The following is a 20368-nucleotide window of genomic DNA, read 5'->3' as shown; positions in this document are numbered from 1 at the left end:
TATTTGTTCCCCATGTGTGTACTTATAGACCGTGATCAGGTCTCCCCTTAACCTACTCTTTGTTTAAATTAAACATATTGAGCACCTTGTGTCTATCACTAATCCTTTAATCATTCTTGTGGCTCTTCTCTGAACCTTCTCCAGTTTTTCAACATCCTTCTTGAATTGTAGATACCTGAACTGAAAGCAGTATTGAAGCATAAGTTGCATCAGTGCCAAATACAGAAGTAAACTAACCTCTTTACTTCTACTTGAGGCCACAGGGTCACTCTGGCAGCTCATGTTCAGCTGTTATCCACCCTTACTCTTAAATCTTTTTCAGACTTACTGCTTCCCAGGACAGAGTACCCCATTCCATAAGTATGGCCTACATTCTTTGTCCAATTTACATATAGTCATGTTAAAACACACATTGTTTGCTTGCACCCAGCTTACCAAGCAATTCGAGTCTATAGCTTATTGTGGTTTGGTATAATTGCCTCTGTACTAGGTTGTTTACTGGCATAACTATATCAGCAAAAAATCACCTCCCTAATTGACATAGTTATGTCATTAAAGTTTTGTAAGTGCAGCCCAGCACCAAGTCCTAGCCTCTTCTGGGGCACATAGGGTCAACTGTGTGAAATTCTGTAATGACTTTTGGGGAGTGGACAAATGCTCACTAAAGACTAGAGAGGGGTTGAAACCTCCAGACTTATTCATTTGTGACATAATTATATTTGCATCTATTGTAGTTCTCCAACTGTGCATCAATCCGTTGTGCTACTTACCTAGCTAGTCAAGGCTAAAAGATCCCTGTTAGCACACTTTTTTGATGCATTAAGAGGTAAATTTTATTATTATCATAGCGCCCAGGAGCCCTAATCATAGACCAGGACCCCATTGTGCTAGGTGCTGTACAAACACAAATAAAAAAGAGGTCCTAGCCTCAAACAACTTACTATAAGACAAGAGACATCAGATACAGACAGATGGGAGAATACAAGAAACAATTTGTCACATTAAGCCACAGCCCTGTGCTGGCAGTGGTGAGCCTCCCTTCTCCAGCAGGAGCTCTACAAGGAATTGTACCAAAAGGATTGGGCCATCCTCATGCTGCCTAGCTGCAAGGACTCCTGCTGTGCCTGGCAGTAGGCTGAGAGTGGAGGGAACTGGGGAGTAACTCCTTGCATTTTCTTATGCCCTGGTGCAACAGCACAGAGAAAGACATGGGCTAGACCTATGTAGTCATTTAATCACACAGGCTATTTCTTTAATTTTGTAGAGAATTTTTAATCTGAGAATTAATCCCTTTGTTTTCTCTGGATATACTATGAGAAATGAATTGCTAAAGACTAGCTCTTAAAATTATTTGCTTATACCCTGGACATGTTGTTTCTGTCACATACTCCAGGCTTGACTATGAATGTGAGCAGGCATTTGGGGAACCAACGCCATTGTCAGCATATTGAGACAGCATCAACAGCTTTAACATAGAACCTCCTGTAGAAGTGAAGTGAGAGAGGTAAGAAGCAAGACTCTGTGTCATCCAGTAGCACCAGTGATTTTCCCAGGATGACAACCCAGACTGACACTTTGCTATTCTTCAGGAGTTGCTGTTTTGGCTGGCCATTACCCTACCAACAGCTGGAGAGATAGTATCAGCAACATCATGCCTGGTTAAATTGGCTTTGGATGATACCATGCCAAGTCTATGAAAATGGGAGGCATGACAGGGCGGTCAGTGGCCGTTTAGCTTCTCCCTGGTGATTCTGACCTGTTTTCATTGTTCTAGTCTGGTAGCCTCTGGCCATGGCTGAACTGCTGAGTAGCTAAAGCTACACAGATATAACACAAGAAAAAGAGTGACATATTGTAATGACAGTTTTGTGTTTGTAGCTTGTGCTGTCATGCAGTGAAATTATCCCTGCCCAGACAATATGGAGAAATACTCTGCTGTGAATTAATAGACAGCTTTATGAAGTGCTCGGGACACAGCCAGACATACTTGGCTCCTAGGTCAAGAGAGCACAGGCAAGCTTAATCCTGTTTCACTTTTGTGATGATGGTAATATAACCACAGTATGAACAATGGACTTTTTAGTGTAATTGCAGCTTGCGAATGATCTGAAATGAAAAAAATCACTGATGAATGTGCCCAATGCCCAGCTGTTATACAGTAGCCCATATGCTCCCCTCTTTTCCACAGAGCAGTTGGGCATGAATCATGCTGCAAAGGAGTTTGAGGAAGTGGTGTGTAAAGGTGGATGAGGGTGGGTTGCCAGGGCACTGCACAGCTGCAACCAGTCCTTCTGCAGAAGAGCTGCTATGTGGCCAAATTTTGTGCAGCTGATGGAGGTGTGGGGAAAGGTGAGAGAACAGTTGCAAACCTTCCATTGATTTCAGGGGTAGCTGAGGTGGTGATTTAATTGTTTTGTACACAGTCTTGTAATATCCAGTTTCCTCTGTCTTGAAGTCTGGTTTCCCAAGTCCATTCCTGCAATAGGTTGTTGTTACTCATGATGAAGGCACCATGTTCTGCCACTGTGCAGCCACAGTTCAGAACAAGCACGTTAATGGCCCCAATCCCCCACTGATGTAAAACTGTGTAGCCGAGGATCTGGCCCTAATGTTTATAAAAATCTGCATTTTTCAGGTAAATTTTGTAACAGAAGGCACTTAGTACCTGGTCCAATGTCCATTTACCTCAGTGGAAAGACCCCCACTACTTCCACTGGGCTTTGGATTCTAACACATTGATTTAAAGACATTGTCTTTTCTAATATTAAAATACCCAGTTAAAAGTGAAAATATAAGGGGCAAGTGCACCCCTGTTGTCTGTTTGGTGGCCTCTGTCCAGTTCCCAGTGGGCAGATAGCTAAATGTCTCTCAAAAAAGAACACCACACTAGGTCCTAATTGGCACAGCCGCTATCAGTGTCTGGAAAGAGGTTCTGGGTTATACTGAAATGGAGATGAGCCACCCTCTGAAACCTAAAGATAGTACTGCAATATCAGATTTGAACCACATTAGTGGAGTGGAAACTTTTACTGCTACTTCCCAAGCTGTATCTGTTTAGTGAGTAAATAATAATACCTTGCTCATGTAGTTATTTCCATCAGTAGATCTCAAAACACTTTAGAAAGCAGACAGGAATCATCACCATTTTACAGTTGGAGAAATTTAGGCATAGAGTACTGGAGTAGCTGGTCCAGTGTCAGCCAGCAGCAAAGCTGGGATTAGAACCCACATTTCCTGATTGTTAGGCAGGTGATTGAGTCCCTAGGCAACATCATCTAGAGCACTTTGTTGTCTCAGCCTGTCAAGCCAACCTGTTGCACAAATGCTAAATTCACACACAAATTAAAACCTGTTTTAAAATGAAAAAAACAAAACAAAACATAGTGAAAGATTTATTTAAATAGTTTAAATAGAAGCTGGCCTCATGTCATCCCACGCCCTAAACCAGTATACTTTTAAAGCTTCTATTGAGTTAAGAAAGTGTGATTTACATAAAGCAAACTAACTAAAAGCACTTGATGTTCTGTTTGCTAAGTACTTCACCTTTAAAGCTGGCTACTGGAGGGGCAATTGTGAAACAACCGCTATTGTGCCTGAGGCAAAATTTTACAGAGTGAGTCACTGTGCGTGCTCTTTCTCTGACACTTTGCATTTATTCTTTCTTCAGTAATTTTCCTGCATGTTGAGATAAATTACCCCAAAATGGAAAATGGAAAACACAGATACAATGTAATTTGCTATTAGAGTTTGTGGAAAACAGTTCATGACAGAACATGACTGTAATGACTGGCAATGGCTATCGGTTTGGGGACAAGTTTAAAATTAAAATAGGATTTCTCATGAGAGAGGAAATTTCCCCTCTGGTAGAATTAGTAAGATTTTTTTTCTTTCCATGGGGCCAGATTCTACCACCCTTCCATATGGTGAGTAACACCATCAGAAAGACAAATCAACGCATTCCATCTCAAAAAACTGAGAGGCCAAACATGAACTCAACCTCAGATGGCTTGGAATGAAATTTACTCATTCCATAAATCCTGTATGCCTTGCTGGTACTCTTGTCAGCACACTCTCCTTCAGAGCTGTCATAAACAGATAGTTAAGGGTTAATGTCTCTTTTACCTGTAAAGGGTTAACAAGCTCAATAGACCTGGCTGACACCTGACCAGAGGACCAATAAGGGGACAAGATACTCTTACATCTCGGTGGAGGGAAGTCTTTGTTTTGTGTTCTTTGTTTTGGGGGCTGTTCTCTCTTGGGATTAAGAGAGGCCAGACATACATCCAGGCTCTCCAAGCTTCCTGAAATATTCTCTTCTATTCAATATAGTGAGTATTAGAAAAGGCGGATTAGTCTTTTGGTTGATTTCTGTATTTGCAAAGGTGTTTTGCTGGAGAAATATTTTATTTTTGTTTGCTGTTACTGTGCTTAGGCTAGAAGAGGGGGGGAGTCCCTTTAGTTTTTATAAGCTATATACCCTGTAAGCATTTCCATCCTGATTTTACAGAGATAATTTTTACTTTTTCTTTCTTTAATTAAAAGCTTTTCTTTTTAAGAACCTGATTGATTTTTCCCCTTGTTTGAAACCTCAGGGGTTAGTTTGACTCACCAGGGACAGGAGGGGGGAAAGAAAGGAGGGGCGGGGGAGGTGAATCCTCCTTTGTTTAGATTCAAGGCGTTGAATCAAGGTAATCTCTCCCAACAACTAAGGGAGGGAGAAAGGTGGGGGAATGGTTTATTTCCCTTTGTCCTAAGATCCAATGAGTTTGGATCTGTGTTCCCCAGGGAAAGTTTTGGGGGAACAGAAAGTGTACCAAAACACTATATTTTTGGTTGGTGGCAGCAGTACCAGATCTAAACTAGGATTTAAGTTTAGAAGGATCCATGCAGGTCCCCATCTTTTGGATGCTAAAGTTCAAAGTGGGGAATAAACCTATGACATGGTGGCAGAGGTGGGATATTTTAAGAACCAAAAGCCAGTGAGATTTTTTTTTGTTTGTCCTCCTAAGCTGAGAAGCAGCCTGAGGGCAGAGGTGTTAAGTTTTTCTAACAAGGCTTGTTAGAAAGCATTCCCACTGAGAGAGCATTAGCAGTTTGCAAGAGACAGGTTACAAACCAGTTTTTTTGGTCCCTTGTCAGTCAGCAAACACCAGCAAGAGACATTTGCAAATGAAAAGTTTTGTTTTGTTTTAATTCAGTCGGGAATAGAAAGATTAGGAAACTGTGAAACAAGCAGCCTGAGCTGAAGCATCCCAGTTCAGTGAACTAGAGAGGTGTGTGGCAAACACCAGAAAGCAGAAAAAATGAGTACTAAGGAAGCATCTAGACTGGAAGCAAGACAAAAAGAACTGGAATTAAAAGAAAAGGAATTGGAAATAAAACTCAAGGAGATGGAAATAAAAGAAAAAGCCAAAGAGGCTGACCACAGGAGAGAGATGGAGAGGCAACAAAAACAGCTAGAAATGAAAGAAAAAGAGCTGGAAATCCAGAGGCAGGCCCTGGAATTAGCAAGGGCTAACCCAGATGTTCCAGCCAACCCTAACAACCCTTCTCCAGGCACTGTTTCCCATCCCAGGAAATTTCCCACCTACAAGGCAGGTGATGACACTGAGGCCTTCTTAGAAAATTTTGAAAGGACCTGCCATGGGTACAATATCCATGAAGAACAGTACATGATAGAGCTGAGGCCACAGCTCAGTGGACCCTTAGCAGAGGTGGCGGCTGAAATGCCTAAGGACAGCATGAACGATTATAAACTGTTTCAAAGGCCAGAATCAGAATGAGGCTAACACCTGAGCATGCCCATAGGCAGTTCAGAGCCCTAAGGTCGAAACCAGATGGGTCATTCCCCAGACACGCCTACTACATTGACAAAAATTGGAATGCATGGATATCAGGAACAAAGGTTCAAAATTTTGAAGAGCTGTCCCTCCTGATGAAAATGGAACAGTTCTTAGAGGGTGTTCCTGAACAAATAGAAAGGTACATCCTAGATGGGAAACCCAAAACTATAACCGAGGCAGGGGAGATTGGAGCCAGATGGTGGAAGTGACAGAAAAGAAAAAAGATACTAACAAGGGGAGCGAATATAACAAGGGGCAAGCTGACAATAAACCCTACCACCGGGGGCCACCCAAGACCCCAGCTACAACCCAAGGAAAGCCCCAGACTACCTATAGTCCCACCTCACCAGTCTCCAGCAACCCACCTCAGCCCAGTGACCCGTCAGCTGGGCGATGTTTTAAATGTAATGAACTGGGACATATAAAGGCCAACTGCCCTAAGAACCCCAATCGAGTACAATTCATTACACCACCATCACACCAAAGATCTCCAGGCCCAGATGCCTCTCAAATACCCCTGGAGCAAAGGGAAACCTTGAGAGTGGGTGGAAAGAAGGTTATCGCGTGGAGAGACACCGGGGCACAGGTGTCAGTTATCCACCAGTCCTTAGTGGACCCCAAATTCATCAACCCAGAGGCCCAAATAACAATTTCCTCATTCAGGTCAAAATCTGTAACCTTGCCGACAGCTGAATTGCCTGTCCAGTACAAGGGCTGGTCAGGAAGGTGGACTTTTGCTGTCTATGACAATTATCCCATCCCCATGCTAGTGGGGCAAGACTTGGCCAACCATGTGAAGCTGGCCAAGAGGGGGGGAGTGGTCACCCACAGCCAGGCCAAGCAAACTTCCACCCCCATCCCTGTTCCTGATCCGTCCACCAGGGCACCGTCTGTGTTACCAGAGACCCAGACAGAGGTGGTGGAACCGGATCCCATACCAACAATGGAAACAGCCATAGTGCATCCAGTCCCAGAACCGGAACTGGAAAAGCAACCAGCAGCAGAACCATTGCCAGCACTGATGCCAGCACTTGCAAACCCGTCTCCAACCCCAACGCCAGAGGGCGCCAGCAGCCCTGAACTGGCAGAAGCAGCAGACAACCCTACCCAAAAGGCTCAGCCAGAGCCTGAAATATCACCTAGTGCACCAGCGGAGAGCGGTTCACAGTCATCGGAAACAACCTCATCACCTACATTACTTCCAGAGGGACCAAGCCCAAGTCCACAGTCTAAGGAGGAACTGGTGTCTCCAGCCTTAAGGGAACAGTTGCAAACTGAGCAGGAAGCAGATGACAGCCTTAAGAAAGCTTGGGCGGCGGCACGGAGCACCCCACCGCCTCTCAGCTCTTCTAACCGATCCCGGTTTGTTGTAGAACAAGGACTTTTATACAAGGAGACCCTTTCTGGTGGACACCAGGAAGACTGGCATCCTCAAAAACAGTTGGTAGTTCCAACTAAGTACCAGGGGAAGCTATTAAGCTTAGCCCATGATCATCCCAGTGGCCATTCTGGGGTGAACAGAACCAAAGACAGGTTGGGGAAGTCCTTCCACTGGGAGGGGATGGGCAAGGATGTTGCCAATTATGTCCGGTCTTGTGAGGTGTGCCAAAAGGTAGGAAAGCCCCAAGACCAGGTCAAGGCCCCTCTGCAGCCACTCCCCATAATTGAGGTCCCATTTCAGCGAGTAGCTGTGGATATTATGGGTCCTTTCCCAAAGAAGACCCCCCCGAAGGAAAGCAGTACATACTGACTTTTGTGGACTTTGCTACCAGATGGCCAGAAGCAGTAGCTCTAAGCAACACCAGGGCTAACACTGTGTGCTGGGCCTTAACAGACATTTTTGCCAGGGTAGGTTGGCCCTCTGACATCCTTACAGATTCAGGAACTAATTTCTTGTCAGGGACCATGAAAAACCTGTGGGAAGCTCATGGGGTGAATCACTTGGTTGCCACCCCTTACCACCATCAAACCAATGGCCTGGTGGAGAGGTTTAATGGAACTTTGGGGGCCATGATACGGAAATTCATGAATGAACACTCCAGTGATTGGGATTTAGTGTTGCAGCAGTTGCTTTTTGCCTACAGGGCTGTACCACATCCCAGTTTAGGGTTCTCACCATTTGAGCTTGTGTATGGCCACGAGGTTAAGGGGCCATTACAGTTGGTAAAGCAGCAATGGGAGGGGTTTACGCCTTCTCCAGGAACTAACATTCTGGACTTTGTAAGCAACCTACAAAGCACCCTCCAACACTCTTTAGCCCTTGCTAAAGAAAACCTAAAGGATGCTCAAAAAGAGCAAAAGGCCTGGTATGATAGACATACCAGAGAGCGTTCCTTCAAGGTAGGAGACCAGGTTATGGTCTTGAAGGTGCAACAGGTTCATAAGATGGAAGCGTCATGGGAAGGGCCATTTACGGTCCAAAAGCGCCTGGGAGCTGTTAACTACCTCATAGCATTTCCTAATTCCTCCCTAAAGCCTAAAGTTACCAGGTAATGCTCACCCAATTAGAACACCACCCTACTGGGTGTCTCCTCATGCCCAAGTTGCTATAGAACAGGAGATCCACAACATGCTACAGATGGGTATAATTTGCCCTTCTACCAGTGCATGGGCATCTCCAGAGGTTCTAGTACCCAAACCAGATGGGGAAATACGCTTTTGCGTGGACTACCGTAAGCTAAATGCTGTAACTCGTCCCAACAACTATCCAATGCCACGCACTGATGAGCTATTGGAGAAATTGGGATGTGCCCAGTTCATCTCTACAATAGATTTAACCAAGGGGTACTGGCAAGTACCGCTAGATGAACCCACCAAAGAAAAGTCAGCCTTCATCACCCATGCAGGGGTGTATGAATTTAATGTGCTTCCCTTCGGGCTGCGAAATGCACTTGCCACCTTCCAAAGGTTGGTAGATGGTCTACTAGCAGGATTGGGAGAATATGCAGTTGCCTACCTAGATGATGTGGCCATTTTTTCTGATTCATGGCCCGAACACCTAGAACACCTGGAAACGGTCTTTGAGCGCATCAGGCAGGCAGGACTCACTGTTAAGGCCAAAAAGTGTCAAATAGGCCAAAACAGAGTGACTTACCTAGGGCACCAGGTGGGTCAAGGAACAATCAACCCCCTACAGGCCAAGGTGGAGGCTATCCAAAAGTGGCCTGTCCCAAAGTCTAAAAAACAGGTCCAATCCTTCTTATGCTTGGCCGGATATTACAGGCGATTTGTACCACACTACAGCCAAATCGCTGCACCACTAACTGACCTAACCAAAAAAAACACAGCCAAATGCAGTTAAGTGGACTAATGAGTGTCAAAAAGCCTTTACCCAGCTTAAGGCGACGCTCATGTCTGACCCTGTGCTAAGGGCCCCGGACTTTGACAAACCCTTCCTAGTAACCACCGATGCATCTGAGCGTGGTGTAGGAGCAGTTCTAATGCAGGAAGGACCGGATCACAACTTCCATCCTGTCATGTTTCTCAGCAAGAAACTGTCTGAGAAGGAAAGCCACTGGTCAATCAGTGAAAAGGAATGCTACGCCATTGTGTATGCCCTGGAAAAGCTACACCCATACGTTTGGGGACAGTGGTTCCAGCTACAAACCGACCATGCTGCGCTAAAATGGCTCCATACTGCCAAAGGAAACAACAAAAAACTGCTTCGATGGAGTTTAGCTCTCCAAGATTTTGATTTTGAAATTCAACACATTTCAGAAGCTTCCAACAAAGTAGCTGATGCACTCTCGTGAGAGTTTCCCAGAATCAAATGGTTAAAAAGTGTTCTTGAAATGTGAAAAATCTTGTTGTTTACATAATTAGTAGTCATAGGCGGCGAGTTCTATGGGCCCGTGGAGCCCAGGCCCCACCAATAATCCCGAGGGTGGGCCCAGCTCCACCAATGTTTGGGCCCCAGGCCCTGTGCTCCGGGGGTCCCCGCGCCAGCAATGTGGGCACTCTTACCTCAGCGGCAGCTCTCCCCAGCCCCGGAGAGGCTCCGGGGCTGACTTGGCTCACAGCCCATTGGCCGGGAACCCCAGCCAATGGGAGCTGCCGGGGGCGGTGCCAGAGCTGCCTGGCCGCGCCTCCACAGCAGGGAGGGGGAGGGAGCCACAGGCAGCGGCTCTCAGCGCTGGGCAGAGCGAGCAGCAGGGTCTGTCACTGTCAGACAGACACAGCCGGTGAGCTCTGGGGGCAGCCAGACACACACACACAGCTTGGGGAGGAGGGGGGGGGTGTGGGACAGACACACACACGGACACAGCCAGGGAGTTGTGGGACAGACAGACACAGCCAGGGATGATGGAGACAGACACACACAAGGACACAGCTGGGGGTTGTGGGCAGGGCCAGCTCTAGGTTTTTTGCTGTCCCCCTTCCCAGCCCTGGGCTCCCCCTGTACCCTCCTGCTGCCCCAGTCCTGGGCTCTCCCCCCACCCACCCACCCCCCCTGTCACCCCAGCGCTGGGCTTCCCCCTTTCCTCCCCACCAGTGCCCTCCCTCCACCCTGCTGCTGCCCTAGCCCTGGGCTCCCCACACCAGTGCCCCCCCCACACCTCCTTCCGCCCCAGCCCTGGGTCACTGGTAACTCGCTCCCAGGGTGGGTCGTTCAGCCGGAATTTTGGATGTGCACAAAACACAGACAGGATTGGTTCCCATATGCTTACAGAGCTGCAGTAAAGTGGAACAATTTTCAGCTTGTGTGATTGGAGGATATCTGGATGCATATTATAAGACTGTCCTCCATAAATGAGGAAAAGTTGAGGAGCCTTTATTATTCTTTTGTTCCACTCTTTCTTTCTATGGGGAATTTGCCAATGCAATATCACTGTCTTCCTTTTAAACAAACAAAAAGGCAATGGCTGTTGAAAGTAGCAATTCCAGTGCTAATAAGCATTTCTTGCTCAATTTTATCCTACTTTTTCTACAGCAAGTTACAGTGGATCAGTATATTTGATTTGGGAGAAATGAAGTAAAAGCTGCCCAAACGGAGCTTGAGCACTCCTGAATTTTGAGGTGTTCAAATCTGGAAGGCAGGTGCTGGGGGTGGAAGAGGGCTGTGGGCTCCATGGGGGAGCATGGCAGCAACTGTCCGGAGTTGCACGGAGCCAGACATGCTGGTCTGAGTGGCATAGTAAGCGGTTTGGGGGTTGGAGAAGGGGTAGGAGGTTCCGGGGGGCAGTCAAGGGACAAGGAGCAGGGGGGGTTGGATGGGGCAGAGGTTCAGAGGGGCAGTCAGGGGACAGGCAGCAATTGGATAGGCATGGGAGTCCAGAGGGCTTATCAGGGGACAGGTAGGGGTGGGGTCCTGGGGAAGTTGGGTGGAGTCTCAGGAGGGGCAGTTGGGGACAAGGGAAGGGAGGCTTAGATAGGGGCTGGGGTTCCAAGGGCAGTTGTCTCGGGAGGGGGTAATTGGGGACAAGGACCAGTGGTGCTTAGATAGGGGTGGGGTCCTGAGGGGCAATTGGGGCAGGGTCTGGGAGGGGCAATCAGCGGCCAGGGCTGGGATTCAAAGGATCTGGGCTGCTGGCAGCCGCGGGAGCCCTGAGCCCTTTAAATCCCAGCCGCCGCCACAAAGCCTGTGGGCAGCGCAGAGCCCTCTGACTCCTGGCCGCAGCTGGGATTTAAAGGACTCAGGGCTCCCCGCGGCTGCCCGCAGCCCAGAGCCCTTTGAATCCCCGCCCCTGGCCCCTGATTGCCCTCCCCAGACCCCTTCCCCAATTACCCCTCAGGACCCCCACCCCCTATCTAAGCACCACTGGTCCTTGTCCCCTGATTACCCCCTCCCGAGACCCCTGCCCCTAACTGCCCCTTGGGACCCCAGCCCCTATCTAAGCCTCCCTTCTCCTTGTCCCCAACAGCCCCCTCCGGAGACCCCACCCAACGTCCCCCCCGCACCCCCCCCCCAACCAGTCCCCCGATAAACCTCCTGGACTCCCATGCCTCTCCAATTGCTGCCTGTCCCCTGACTGCCCCTCCGAACCTCTGCCCCATCCAACCCCCCCTGCTCCTTGTCCCTTGACTGTCCCCCGGAACTCCCTACCCCTTCTCCAACCCCCAAACTGCTTACTGTGCCACTCAGACCAGCGTGTCTGGCTCCATGCAGCTCCAGACAGTTGCTGCCATGCTCCCCCATGGAGCCCACAGCCCTCTCCCACCCCCAGCACCTGCCTTCCAGATTTGAACACCTCAAAATTCAAGCTCCGTTTGGGCAGCTTTTACTTCATTTCTCCCAAATCAGTTTCCCCTGCAAGGTGCCAACTGAAGGTGTTGGAAAACAGAGAGATTGGGTGGCCTCCTAATGCCTGGAAAAGAGACAAAGGCCAGAGGAGGGAGTGTCAGTGCCTGTGCGGACTTCTGGGAAGTGCATGGTGTGGAAGGGAATGCTGTGATGCTTTGGAACAACTCCAGTCAGGACTCTGGGGGAGCCTCCTCTCTCGGAGCATACTGTCTCCAGGGCAAGAAGCTTACACCTTCCTGGGTCTGACCTCAGAGCATTCAGCTTGCCCTTCCACATCATGCACTTTCCACAGCGAGTCTGCCCAGGCGGGTCCTGGGGCAACCAGAGGTCCCTGCACCCCAACTCCGCAGTCAGATGTGACTCTCAGCCAGACAGTAAAACAGAAGGTTTGCAGGTAAATATGCCCAATGGTCTGGGATGAGATCTGAGTTACTACAGAGAATTCTTTCTTGGGTGCTGGCTGGTGAGTCTTGCCCACATGCTCAGGGTTTAACTGATCACCATATTTGGGGTCGGGAAGGAATTTTCTTCCAGGGCAGATTGGCAGAGGCCCTGGACGTTTGTTGCCTTCCTCTGCAGCGTGGGGCACTGGTCACTTGCTGGAGGATTCTCTGCACCTTGAGGTCTTTAAACCATGATTTGAGGACTTCAATAACTAAGACATAGGTTAGAGGTTTGTTACAGGAGTGGGTGGGTGAGATTCTGTGGGCTGTATTGTGCAGGAGGTCAGACTAGATGATCATAATGGTCCCTTCTGACCTTAAAGTCTATGAGTCTATGAGATGACGGGAACACAGTTTAAACAGAGCTTGTTGGTACAGAAAACAGAACCCCTCTGTCAGGTCTATCTTAGGGGGTGGGGAGCCCAGAACCAAGTTCTGGGTCTCTCCCCATTTCCCCAGCCAGCTCCAAACTGACACTCCCTCCTCTGGCCTCTGTGTCTCTTCCGGACAAGGAGGCCACCTGATCTCTTTGTCCCCAACACCTTCAGTTGGTATCTTGCAGGGGAAACTGAGGCACCCACACAGTATTCAGAGAAAATATTAACATTCCCACTTCATCACAACAAGTGCAACAAAATATAATACTGTATATTGAAGTAGGCAAGTGCTGCTTCTGACTTTCCACTTTTAATTGACCCTTGTAATCTTGTGGCACTGACGCGTTATAGCTTCATTTTATATTGGCTTACAGGGCGGGAGCGGGGGGGCCCCACCGTTTTGGGCCCCACCAAAAATTATACAAACCTGCCGCCTATGTTAGTAGTATATGTAACGGTGCATGTGTTTTATTAATCTGTTTATTTTAAAGTTCTAGGAAAAAATCACCGCCAGTGTGGTTCCCCCACTGTCTGCGATTTGGGGGGCGTGTCATAAACAGATAGTTTAGGGTTAATGTCTCTTTTACCTGTAAAGGGTTAACAAGCTCAGTAGACCTGGCTGACACCTGACCAGAGGACCAACAAGGGGACAAGATACTTTCAAATCTCGGTGGAAGGAAGTCTTTGTTTTGTGTTCTTTGTTTTGGGGGCTGTTCTCTCTTGGGATTAAGAGAGGCCAGACATACATCCAGGCTCTCCAAGCTTCTGAAATATTCTCTTCTATTCAATATAGTATTAGAAAAGGCGGATTAGTCTTTTGGTTGATTTCTGTATTTGCAAAGGTGTTTTGCTGGAGAAATATTTTATTTTTGTTTGCTGTTACTGTGCTTAGGCTAGAAGAGGGGGGGAGCCCCTTTAGTTTTTATAAGCTATATACCCTGTAAGCATTTCCATCCTGATTTTACAGAGATAATTTTTACTTTTTCTTTCTTTAATTAAAAGCTTTTCTTTTTAAGAACCTGATTGATTTTTTCCCTTGTTTGAAACCTCAGGGGTTAGTTTGACTCACCAGGGACAGGAGGGGGGAAAGAAAGGAGGGGCAGGGGAGGTGAATCCTCCTTTGTTTAGATTCAAGGCGTTGAATCAAGGTAATCTCTCCCAACAACTAAGGGAGGGAGAAAGGTGGGGGAATGGTTTATTTCCCTTTGTGTTAAGATCCAAGGAGTTTGGATCTGTGTTCCCCAGGGAAAGTTTTGGGGGAACAGAAAGTGTACCAAAACACTATATTTTTTTGTTGGTTGGAGCAGTACCAGATCTAAACTAGGATTTAAGTTTAGAAGGATCCATGCAGGTCCCCATCTTTTGGACGCTAAAGTTCAAAGTGGGGAATAAACCTATGACAAGAGCCCACATCTAGAAGGTGAGCATATGAAACAACATTCTCAGCAAGTAAGGTGCAGACTTGTCCACTGATGGAGTGGCATTGCATGGACAGTGGGTCTGGTGAGACTCTGTACCTTGGAAGGGGAAACCACATAGTGACCCTGGCTGGAGGGTTGAGTCACAAAGAAGAAGCTGCAACTCCTGGAGCAAAAGAAGGGCTGCAGAGTGAGAGAAAGGACATTGGGTTGAGAGACTGCAAGGGGTGGTGTTGGACTTGGAAGAGAGCTAAGCCCCAGAACCAGGTGTTACCTGCAGTATGCCTTGTGACAGGCATGCAGAGCTTGCAAGTCTGAATTATCAAGTATATTGTGTAGCCAGTAAAATATGTTGCTATTTGGAATGACTAATGTTGTGGTATAACTTATTAGTAGCAGACCCTTGGAACAGCAAATGGGATTTTAGAATTTCCTAGTAGCTTATCTTTGCATATATTTTTGCATGGCAAAGTTAGGGCTAGCTGAGAGATGGAAATGAGGTGGCATGGTAATAGACAAGGAAGGATTATGTGGCTGTGGGGATCAGGAAGGACCCCCTGGGCTAGGTGTTCATTGTTTTATAGAAGTATAGAATTTTGTAGTGTTATTTTTCCAGGGTCTGGTCTATTTCAAAACAGCTTTTGAAACACTGATCTTTAAACCTTTCTTTGAGAATGAATACACATGTGCGTGCACACACACACAATCATAACTGAGATACAGCAAGCTCTGGGGTGGCAGATGGGCAACAACCATGTACAGCAGTGGGTCTCAAACTTTTGTACTGGTGGCCCCTTTCACAAAGCAAGTCTCTGAGTGTGGCATCCCTTATAAACTGAAAATCCTTTTTTTATATATTTAACACCATTATAAATACTGGATGCAAAGCGGGGTTTGGGGTGGAGGCTGACAACTCATGACCCCCCATGTAATAACCTTGTGACCCCCTGCGGGGTTCTGACCCCCCAGTTTGAGAACCCCTGCTGTACAGAAATTGGGGGATGGGAAAGTTTGACCAAAGACAACTTTTAAAATCTATTACTAAGTTCCCACTTCTCTTTTTTTCTGTAATCATCAGGGGCCTAATCTTTCACCATTCAAATGACTTTGACTTAGAACATCAGCTGGTATATATCAACATCACTCCATTGACTTTAGTGGAGCCATGCCAATTTACCCCAAGTGAATATCTTTTTTGCTGTTGACATCCATCAGAATTGGGATGGTCCCCAAAAGGCTTCCTCTCAGTGTAACTTTGGAGTTAGGGATTCTTGTTGGAAGCAATTTGTAAAATGATCTGTTGTGGACAAGATGGGAGCAGGGAGATTTGAAAAGGGTGGGGTGTGAGAGAGAGATACTGTGATACAGGAATATTTAAAAAATTCTTTCACATGGAAAGAAACTGTCTCTATCTGTGGAATGTAGAAAGTCATGGGATCTTTATAGCTGTGGAATTTACAAAGTCCTGAGGGCTTAGTTAAGAAGTTACTAATTACCTAAAAGTACTGGGACAAACCACAGCTACTGTAAATTGGCATAGCTCCTTTGACATCAATGGAGATATGCCAGTTAACACTGGCTGAGGAGCTGGCCCTCTATTTTTGCTTACCATACATTGTCTTTCACTTTTCCTTGTGGTTCCAACCCATGTCCCTAAATAGGGTTACCAGATAGCAACTGTGAAAAAACGGGACCGGGGCTGGTGGGTAATCAGTGCCTATATAAGAAAAAGTCTGAAAAATCAGGACTGTCCCTTTAAAAATGGGACATCTGGTCACCCTATCTCTAAATTATCCACTCAGTATTGAGCGCAGAATATGTTTTGATCTCTTCTGAAAGCAAAGACCTGCAGATGAGTGTTGACTGGTTCCTTGGAGAGAAAACCAATTAAAAAGGGAGTTTGCTGAATCTAGAGGGATTTGCTGATACATTCATAACAGTAGGTGGATTAATCTTCCTTTTCCCCACCTCTTCAAACTCCTTTTCAAAACATTCTTTCACAGTGTTTTAAAACCACTGCTACCGGTAGATTTTTACATCACCTCCATGCATACCTGAATGGTTGTGCACTACTTGTATCTGATCTGTCCTGTCTGAAAACTAGACTGTAAGTTTGCTGGGGCAGGAACTTTGTGGACTTTTTTATTTTTGAATCATCAAACTTGCTGTAAGCAGTGGATGAATAATAACCTAGCCAAATTCCAGGCTGTTAACTTAAATGGAATGCCGACTTCTGAATGGAGATTGGTATCTCTTGTTATCTCTGTTTAGATGCACTAGCAGCTGTTAGGTCAGGTCTACACTTAAATTAGATCAATGTAGTTGTATTGCTCAGGGCTTTGAAAAATGTTGTGCCCTGTACGACACAGTTAGGTTGACCTCATCCCTTGTTACCAGAACTGAAGAAAGGATATTTAATAAGGACCCCCACCTCCCAGATAGGCCTGAGCCTCAAATTAGGATCTGTCACCTTTGGTCGCAGCAGAAATTACATTAATCACTCTTAAAGGGGGTAAACAAATGAAATTTATTAACAAAGCAGGATAATAAAAATAGAATAGCTTGGTGGTTTAAATAAGCACAAGCAGGCTTAAAGCCTAGATCCATCTAGAACCAAATGGGCTCAAATAATATAAAAAAGTTTCGACATTACTCAATCTGTCAAAAATGGCTGGAAACTGGATGGAGTCAGCTCACTCAGAAACTCTCTCTCTCCCAGGGAGCCAGGATCAGGAACTTGAGGACCATGCCACCAGGGGATCAGGAACCACTCGTTGACTGGAACAGGTAAGCCTTCTCCAATGGAACAGGTAGGTGGTAGGTGTCTTCGCTCAACGATTATGCAAATGAGCACAGACTGTCTCAGTGCTCTATCCTGCTGTTTTCCCTTTTCTCTAACCAACTATCCTGCTAACTGCTCTGGAACCTTCTCAGCCAACATTCCTTTAAACTTGTCCAATCAAAATAAGCATCTCAAAAGGAGTGCCAAATCAAGCAACAAGACAGCCAAAATGGAGGGTAAAAGACAACAAGAAAACAAAATGGCTAACATCCCCAACAATTCCCCTCCTTGACGGTTAGAATGGCTTTAGACCTCCTATGCTGTCATACCTCTAACTATGTTGCATATAAGATACTAACTTAACCTAGGATTACAATGAACAGTTGCACTATTCTTGAAGGAATTAATTTGAAACTGTTACAGTTTACTGCTCTTACCCTTCTTCTACCCAAAATGTTAACAATATTACATACACAACAATTAACACTTGAAAGATTAATAATACAACCACAGGGTACAGTAAGATTTCCCATGCTCTGCTGAAATCTGTAGGGCTGCCAATGAGGTTTACCCACCAGTGGGAAGAAGCCATTTCCCTCTGTATCTTTCTTAAAATTATTTGGATTTGTTATGAGGAATGATGAACAGTCACCATAACCGCCTTACTATCTTTCTGTAATTGCTTTAGGTGCTGTCTTAAATCAGGATGCTGCACTATCTGCCTACACACCAAAATGTTGACACCTAGATGGATTGGTTCAATATGCTCATACAACAGGTAATTGGCTTGGACAGTTTGTACATTAACTTCATGCATTGTAAAGTTAATATCTCACCCAATGATATAAAATACTCAATATAAACATATATTTGCATATGTGTCATGGGATATTTTGTAATAAAAATTTACCACAAATTCTTTACAGCAACTTCATAGACAAATACATTTTGACTCTATTAACACAAGGGCAGATTGGTTAAAATCATATGGTCAGAGCTGATAATGGCACCTTCCTCTGTGGGGTTTAAACAGATATGTGAGTCCTCTATCACCCCAGAGCCACACGAGTAGCCTATCCCTTTTTCCTCCACACATGATTACAGATTGACACTACTGTATAAACTGTTCTTTTCATGGACCCACTTATTTAGTTCCATGGGAAACAGGATAGAGTCATTAAGGTTAGCCCAACTGGCACCTATGGATAAATCCATACCTCTTGTGCATTGACTACTGTTAACACATAGGCAATGAGGTTGGGTTGCTGTGGAAATAAGAGAAATTTACCAGCTTCCACCACGCTTGGGTGATGTTGCTCAAATGGGTTTGTGGCGTTTCTCCATAAGATGTTTCTGAGCTCAACTGGGTTTAACCGGTTGAGTCCATCCCTTATCATGCTTTTGGCCACATCTAATATCCATGCCTGAGCTTGCACACAAGCAAGTGCCATTGAGAAGTTTGACTGAAATATGCCTATTGCATTAATAATGCTTAAATGGTCTTGCTCCTGTAGCTGTAGCCACCCCTCTAGCACACTAGCAATTTTGTACTGGATAACACTGAGCTGGTTGAGGGAGGTGGTTAGTGGGTTGGATGAGGAGGCAATATCTTGTCCTGGCGCTCTTATTTTACTAGCTAGGACTTGCTCACCAATAGTGTTTAAAACTTCTAGTCCAGTTTTCACTCCTCCTAGAATAATTGCTACTGTATCACGTTTATAAATTCTAGGAGCAGATGCTTCCAGCACCACACTCTTTACCCATGCATTCCAGTAGTACTGGTTCCAGTACTTCTATTCTCTTGGAACAACTTTCCAGAAAATCATCATTGAACTGCCATATACAGCTATTGGCAAATTTATGGACAGAGGAAAGTTGCTCCTCCTTAGAGTCATCATAAAAAGTAGCCTTATGAGGTTCATCATTTGCCATAAAGGCCACTAATGACTTATGGCTTGTCTCTTTTTTCCATATTAAATGGCAATAATTCTCCTCATAGGTGTGCACAGTAATTATTCCCCTTAACAACATATTTGGTAATTTGAAATCAGTGCCATGCACCGTTTCATTCCACATATAGTTTTGTGTTTTATTTCCTTTGTAATAGTAACAGTCAAAGAGTGGGCTATACAGATGGATATATTTAAATACAATATAAAAATCATGGTACATTGAGCTTGAGCTTCCTGGAATAAAAGGGAGACAAAAAGGAAAAGATTAGCATTTTTAGACTAAGTGACGAAACCCTTTCACTCTTTTAGTTGAGTGGAATGGAACCACTTTATGGTTCTTCTCCTTTTCCCCTTAATTTCCACCTCGTAGGTGGTTGGGCTCACTTTGTTTATGATGATAACTGGCCCAACCCATTTAGGGTTCAGTAAGTGATTTTTGTCAGAATAAAAATGATAAAGAACCTTATCGCCCACTTTCCACTCTTTGAATTTTAATGTATTACACAATCTTTTTGTCCATTGGTCTGGCATTGCTATTCAGTTGAGTGGCAACCTGTTTCTGCACATTGCTGATGGTGTTTAACAGCCTTGTATCCTGGTGATAGTGGCAGCTACCATCTACGACCCACACATCCTTCTTGGACTCTTTGGCATGCTCGGATGAAGACTCCAAGTCGAATGGTGATTCTAGCTTATAAGGGTCTTTGAACAGCACTTGACATTCGTGATCCTCTGTGTTAGTAGAGCATAGGGGACCACTGAGAGAGTTTGTGCCTTATCCACTTCAATGTCTCTGTTTAAAAGACTTAAAAGTCTGACGGGCCAACCGAGGGTTTGGCACCCTACCCTTCTTGATTTGTCCTTATAGTGCATAACAGATACATGTGTAAATAGTTTTTAATACAGGTATTCCCACTGCCTCAATAGCCATGTTATTGACAGCACTTCTTTTTCACACGGCGAATACCATTTTTCAATTTCACATAATGCCTTCGATCCAAAGGTGACTGGTTTTAGTCCTGCTCCGTTGTCCTGCATCAAAACTGGACTCAGTTCCTTCTCTGTCGTTGCTAATTGGAGTTGAAAGGGTTTGCTGGGATGAGGTTATGCCCAGTGCTTGGACAAGGGCTTGCTTCAGGGCTGGCAAAATGCATCCCTCTCCTTTTCACCCCAAGTCCTTCCTGGCCCTTTCTCAGCAAAACATAAAGGGGTTGTGCAACTTCAGAATACCCCTCAATGAAGTCCCGGGAAAATCCGAGGAGGCCCAGAAATAACCTCAACGCTGATATGTCTTGTGGAGCAGGCAATTTGC

At 45.7% G+C, this 20368-nt stretch overlaps 1 long non-coding RNA gene across 1 annotated transcript in view; it reads left to right on the top strand.

Moving 5' to 3' along the window:
• The window catches only part of LOC120383531, a 33726-nt gene extending 13757 nt beyond the window's left edge, over positions 1-19969 (top strand). The window contains exons 2-5 of the long non-coding RNA XR_005588488.1: positions 1394-1504; positions 17042-17109; positions 17793-17882; positions 19598-19969. This is a non-coding gene — a long non-coding RNA (uncharacterized LOC120383531). The remainder of the gene's footprint in view (positions 1-1393; positions 1505-17041; positions 17110-17792; positions 17883-19597) is intronic.
• The last annotated feature ends 399 nt before the right edge of the window (positions 19970-20368 follow it).

This window comes from Mauremys reevesii, linkage group 1 (genome assembly GCF_016161935.1).
Source record: "Mauremys reevesii isolate NIE-2019 linkage group 1, ASM1616193v1, whole genome shotgun sequence".
Classification (NCBI taxonomy): Eukaryota; Metazoa; Chordata; order Testudines; family Geoemydidae; genus Mauremys; species Mauremys reevesii.
The sequence above is the reverse complement of the archived record's forward strand: the minus strand, read 5'-3'. Positions and strand labels throughout refer to the sequence as shown.